Genomic DNA, 6,535 nt, shown 5'->3' on the forward strand with positions numbered 1-6,535 from the left:
TCCGTATCACGCACGTTGCAGTTCAGCCTCCTCATCTGCGCTCGAGTACTCATTCTGGAGCTAGGGGAGGTCATGATGATGCTGACATGCACCGGCGGCGTATTGCAGATGCACTCGGTATCAGTACCGACATTGTACGGATGGGTCCCTCAGAGGCTACGTCACTAGGTGCCGGGCACCTATTTCATGCTATTTGTCAGATGCATCAGTTACTTCTGGGTGATAAGCCTGGCCCGAGTACAGCACCCTCTCATTCGGATCCAGCACCCTCTCATTCGGACGTACAGCAGTACACGCGTCGACGACGGCGTCATAGGGATTGATGATGGAGCCTTTATTTTGATTATGTAGCTTCGACTTTTTTTTTTTGTGTAATTTGAAACTGTTGATATTAATGAAAAATATATATTTTTGGTACATTTACGTGTAATCTTTGTAAAGCCTGGCCCGTTCTATTTTACACAAATATAACAGTGCACATAACAATCAATCTAACAATGCGAAGACAGATATTTTTTGATTTATATTGATGATGGAGTTTCACAGTACATGACTCTAAGAGCCCAAAAAAATTTACAACTTTCAAAAATTGTACATATATAAACAATCAATCTAACTCTACTGTCTCGCTAATTATAACATTAGGTGAGATGCTCTCTTTGAACTGTTGAATCCGGGCTTCATATGAATTTTCCCATCCGGTAGCACAAGGAAGATGATATTTTCGCCAGTTGGTCGCTACTGGCGGAACGGGATGTCCCGGCAACAAGAACACCTTCAAAATTAGAAATAAGAAAATATTAATAGCTACAAAATTATAAATAAGCAAAATTAAATAAGCAAAATTAAATATTCGCAAGTGTTGTGAACGTAGTACCTCAACAAAATGATTTCCATTTACGAATCCGATAGCGATATCTTTGCGGGATAGAAGAGGTACTGGCACAGAACAGAGAGGTAGGAAGGTCAGACATTGTTGCAACGAGAGATGGTATAGGACAACATTATAGCAGGATGCTATAAGATGACCCATGTCCGGCATAGTCATCCATCTGTCATATGGTGGACAATCATCATAATATGATAATGCATGAGTGATCTCAGCAATCGTCCCTTCCACACCATATAATGTGCGATAGTGGTCCGAATGACATTGCAACTCTTGCAATAAATCCTTCCTAACACGCACCCAGTCATCTTCTCCAAATCCCAGTAAGTCAGCTATTGCCCTAAATCCGCAATTCCCATCAGCTTTTACATCCTTGATATGCTGGATGTATGGTCTCAAGGCAGAAGGAATAGCATCAATATAGATAATGGGCGTATGTGACTGGGCTCTAGTACGAAAAACCTGCAAATAATATCAAATGATAGAAAATATGTAACAATGGCAGAAATATCCAAATAGTTATCCGTCTCAGCACATCCCGTACCGGCACGGCACGGCACGTCCCGACATGTCCCGTATCGGCACATCTCGGCACGGCACGTCCCGACATGTCCCGTATTGGCACATCTCGGCACGGCACGTCCCGACATGTCCCGTATCTGCACATCACATACCGGCACGGCACGGACCGTCCCGTAGACGTTGTGATACCTATTGTAAGGAAATAAATATTTGGTACTTACCTTTTGCTTGGGCCGCCTCTTTTGAATCTGAGTAGATGGATTGCGGATGGTAACTTTCTCAACACCAGGTGAATAACTATCCTGTCCAGATAGAACCAACTCAAACGCAGACGGGTCACGTCGAGTAGACGTATCAACCTTCATTGAAGCGCGCCCATGTGAACCGGTCTTCCGTTTTGCAATCTCTCGTAACTTCTTGATCATCTACAATTGAGAAGCCCCATCTAACTTCTTGAATCGTAGCGCAATCAAATCTAACTCTGCATCACAACTCAACTGAATTGGCTGCACGGGGGGGGGGGGGGGGGGTAGGCACAATATCAAGTTTCCTCCAATGAGGATCTATGCAGTCGAGAGGAATGGGCCAACCTTCCACCCTGTACCGCGCAATCTGGTGAGCACATGGTATACCATGTGTGCGTCGAATAGCGCACCCACAATTTGAATCATCAAACCCAACTGAATTGGCTCGTTTCGATTGGGCGAGGACATGATTTAACGCACTTATAGATATGAAACCTTGCAACTCTTTGAATTCAGCTGGCTTGAAGTTGTGCTGCACTACCAATAAACTCTTCTCCAATGAGGCTTTAACGGAGCTGTGCTGCAACTCAATCAATCCATGTATTCTAGTCCAAGATGACTCGAAACTTCCTTGGCTTGATCCAAGCTGCTTTTTGAGCTTTGCATGTGCACTCTCGACCCTAGTAAACAAATGAAAGTTAGATATAACAATTGAGGCAAATTAAAATTAAATGAGTCTTTATTTGTGATACCTATTTGTCGTCACATTTCCGTAGTGCCTGCATGTATCCGTCCACGCCGCAACAAATCTTTCCTTGTATTTGCTCAGCCAAGTATCTGACACATACTGTAGTGCATCTGGATAGGTACCGAACTCTCTCTGCAGTGCACTCCAGCGATCATTATACTCGTCTTCCGTGGAGGACAGCACTAGTACATTCCAACTCATAATAAATTTATCCCATTTCTCCTTCAATTCGAAAATTTTTTTGCACTTGGCCAAAACATTCCTACTAATATGCCATCTACATAATAATGTCTAGCAGTAGGAAATACTCTACGAATTGCATTCATCAAAGCCAAGTCTCTATCTGTAACAATCAACTCAGGCAAAACATCATCAGCTATGACACTGCGCAATCTCTCTAATGCCCAAGTATAGCTTTCTTTCCGCTCAGAATTTAAGTATACAAAAGCAATTGAAAATGTCATGTCAGTAGATGTCACCCCCACAATCTCTAAGAGCGGAAGACGATACCTATTCGTCTTGTACGTGCAATCCATTATCAACACACGGAGAAATGCACGGAACAAATCAATGCTGCCAGGGTGTGCCCAAAATAAGTCATGCACAACATCCGTATTAGTACAATTCCTATGCCACTCAATATATTTAGCCTCTGATAATTTACCTAATAGATGTTGCATTTCAGACCTCCCGGCTTTCTCTACAACCTTAAACCATTGACGTACATTGTAGATAGTCTTGATAGTCGTAACATTGAGGGCATCTCTTTCCTTCAATGTGGATAATATGTCCTTTGGACGAACCAAACTCTTCGACATATCCACTAACAATTCCGTCTCCTGCTCAGATAATCTCCCTGCATATGAGTGCCCCTCCAGATTCTCTGCAGCGGGATGATTGTGCACTCCACATACGACCAGTAATATCCAATCATCCGCCGTATCCAATTTCTTTTCTCTTAATGCAAAAGGGCATCCACACTTCTTTGTCCCACAGGCAGTCTTTATTCGCTTTTCTTTTTTGGTTCGGTACGTCCCACCCCTCTCACAACCTAACGTAATTCTGGGTTTCTTAGAAATGGTACCTGCATCGGATGATTTGATTACAACAACAAAACCATTTCGCCTCCCAGCTTCACGACACCAATTACACAAGTCCTCTCTACTCTTGAAGATCTATACATTAAACAATTTATGTAAGTACACAGTTGTAAAAATAGCTCGCTAAACTAATACAAAATTGCACAATACATTATAATACCTCGTAAGTTGTAAATTCGCTTGTGTAATCCAGTACAAATTCTGATCCAATTATACTCGATTCGGTTGTAGCATAGCCCTACATATAAAATAATTTATCACCAAGAATTAATGAATCAGAGGATCTGTTCGGCACAAAATTCAGCACGGCACGCGATTTGGCACCAGAAGCCTTCTGTTCGGCTGCACAGAGCCGGACAGAACCCTTCTGTTCGGCTGCACAGTGCCGGACAGAAGCCTTCTGTTCGGCACTGTGCAGCCGAACAGAAGGCTTCTGTTCGGTTGAGGGTTGCCGAACAGAAGGCTTCTGTTCGGCACTGTTCAGCCGAACAGAAGCCTTTTGTTCGGCGATCCAGTGCCGAACGGAGCACGAACCGTGCAAAAAAAAAATTCGAAACAAGGTGGAACACGTACCTTTGCGGCCGATTCTTCGTCCCAAATCACTAGTTGCTTGTCCATGCTTCAAATGGGGCTTAAATCTCCTTCAAAGATCGCCTAAACGATGTAAATGGATCGAGGGGTTTAAGGGGGGTTTGAGGGGTGTTTTTTTTTTCTTTTCAAAACGAAACGGAGGAGGAGGAAGGGGGGGTGTACAAAGAAAATTTCAAGGGCAATATGGTAATTACACTAAAGGTTAGTTTGGGTATTTTTTTTTTGGTTTTTGGGGGGTGTCCTTAGGAATAGGGGGGGTGTATATAGAACCTCCCGTGTAGATGGGATGTTACGATCGTTTCGAAAGTTTCGGCCACCTACCATTATATTTTGGATAATAATAGATGAAAAAATAATAGCCATTATGATGGCACATTATACCTGTTGGGGGAATGAATGTCGTCCCCTAGGCACGTGAGCGCACCAACGGCCCACGGCCTTGGAATCGTCGGACCCCGGACACCCGACCTGGCGTCTCATCAGGCATCTAGCTTCAGGGCTCTTGACCTCGGAAGTCCGACCTCGCCGCCCACCTACCGCGGTTGCATCCTTCTGAAGTCTAGTCAGAGGCCATACCCTGCCACCGCCTCCAGCGTTTAATGCGCGTGGTCTCTGTAAACCCCCGACTCACTCAACAATTAATGCATATCTCCGACTCACTCAACAATTAATGCATATCTCCGACTTACTCAACAATTAATGTGTGTGGCTCCTATTATCTACGGATCTTCAGTCCTCCACGGCAAATCAGCTCGGCAGTGTTCGGTCAGCCGTGACAACTCTCTGATCCCGGCCTCACCTCCGATATCAAGATATTAATTCACCTGATCGCGCACCAACTCAAGCAACGTGCTAAGTCGTACAGCAACCTCGCCCCATCACATCACAGGTAATCCAACCCCCCTATAAAAAGGGGGACCCCTCCTTCCTAGAGGGGGTTGGACTCTGAAACCCGGCAAAATATATCTTTCTCCTCTCCCCTCCTCCACACAGGAGCCCCTTCTGACTTAAACATCGGAGGGCCGGTGCCAGAAACCCCAGCCACCGGCTTTTTTTTTTTGCAGATCTCCCGAAGGACGCCACCCGCCGACGGATCGCCGCCTGCCAGTTCTCGCCGGAGCTCCTCCTTCCCAGCGGACCGGTCGCACCCGGGTCCCGTTTCCAGCAACAGTTGGCGCTAGAGGAAGGGACCGAGTCGCGGCCATGAAGTTGAGAAGTAAGGGAGCCTCCAACGCTTCCCGGCGTCTTCTGCCGAGTCCTGGACACTCTATCCAGAACTCACCTTCTCCGGCTGATCCGGTTCCTCAATCAGCCGGAACAGTTCAACGTCCTAGTGCAGCAAGTCCAAGCCTTGGCCGCCGCCGTCCAAGGCCTGCGGCGTGAGGAAGCCCCACCTGCGCTCCCCCCGCAGGCCCATATCCCGCCGGTGCTTCCTCCGAATGGCCCGATCCTCCAAGGCCAGAACCTTCATGGCTCTTCCAGGGCCAATAACAAAGAGCGAGTGTCCCCCCAGAGAGAGCTGCCGAGAAAAAGTCTAGATAGAAGACCGCAGCTCTCAGAAGCCGAGTCGGCCCCGGACCGCCGTGAGCCGGAGCAGACTACTGTGGCAATCCCCCAAGCTGGGGAGCTCGACAGGAAGGTCGAGAATCTTAAGCGCCCGATCAAGGCGCTTCACAGCAGAAAGGCGAGGCGCGAGGGCGACTTTGAGTTTACCACCAAGTCCCCCTTTTTCCGCCAAATCGAGGATGAGCCAGTCCCACCCAGATTCAAAATGCCCCAGGTGGAGCCGTACAACGAGACTACCGACCCCCTTGATCATTTGGAGAGCTACCGAGCCCTCATGGCGTTGTAGGGGTCTTCGGAGGCTGTGCTTTGCAAGGCCTTCCCAGCGACTCTGCGGGGGTCGGCTCGGCTTTGGTTCGCGGGACTGAAGCCGAGCACGGTCTCCTCTTTTGAGCAGCTCGGCAGGCAGTTTGCCACCAACTTCGCCACCAGCCGGCGCCAGCGGCGAACGTCGAACTCCCTCCTGGACGTCAAGCAGCAGGAGGGAGAACCTCTCGGGGAGTACCTCGACTGCTTCACCGCCGCAACCTGGGAGGTCCGCGAGCTCGACCAGTCGATAGCCATGTCGGCGCTGAAGACTGGGGCTCGCTCCTATAGATTTCTCTTCTCTATCGAGAAGAGCTTCCCTGCCAACTTCACCGAGATGTTGGCCTGAGCTCGAAAATACGCGAAGGCTGAGGAAGCTATCGCCTCTAGGCAAGGCGCGACCGAGCAGGCTTCCAAGAAGCAGAAGAAGCACCGCGAGGAACGCGGCCACCTGAGAAGCCGATCTCCCCGCCGGGATGGGAACTTGCCTCGACTAAGGAGCCCGCCTCGGCAGCAGAGACGGTTCCGACCAAGGTCCCCGCCTCGACCTAGATCCCCGCCGCGGCCTCGA

At 48.2% G+C, this 6,535-nt stretch overlaps 1 long non-coding RNA gene across 1 annotated transcript; it reads right to left on the bottom strand.

Annotated features, from left to right (window-relative positions):
* Positions 1-492: 492 nt before the first annotated feature.
* Positions 493-3,834, bottom strand: LOC149768514 (uncharacterized). The gene is made up of 2 exons (XR_016406288.1): positions 3,489-3,834; positions 493-775 (listed from the first exon to the last, which is right to left on the bottom strand). It is a non-coding gene; the product is annotated as an uncharacterized LOC149768514 (long non-coding RNA).
* Between the last annotated feature and the right edge of the window lie 2,701 nt (positions 3,835-6,535).

This window comes from Phoenix dactylifera, chromosome 1 (assembly GCF_051530095.1).
Source record: "Phoenix dactylifera cultivar Ajwa chromosome 1, Ajwa_hap1_PhDact_Kaust_v1.1, whole genome shotgun sequence".
NCBI lineage: Eukaryota > Viridiplantae > Streptophyta > Magnoliopsida > Arecales > Arecaceae > Phoenix > Phoenix dactylifera.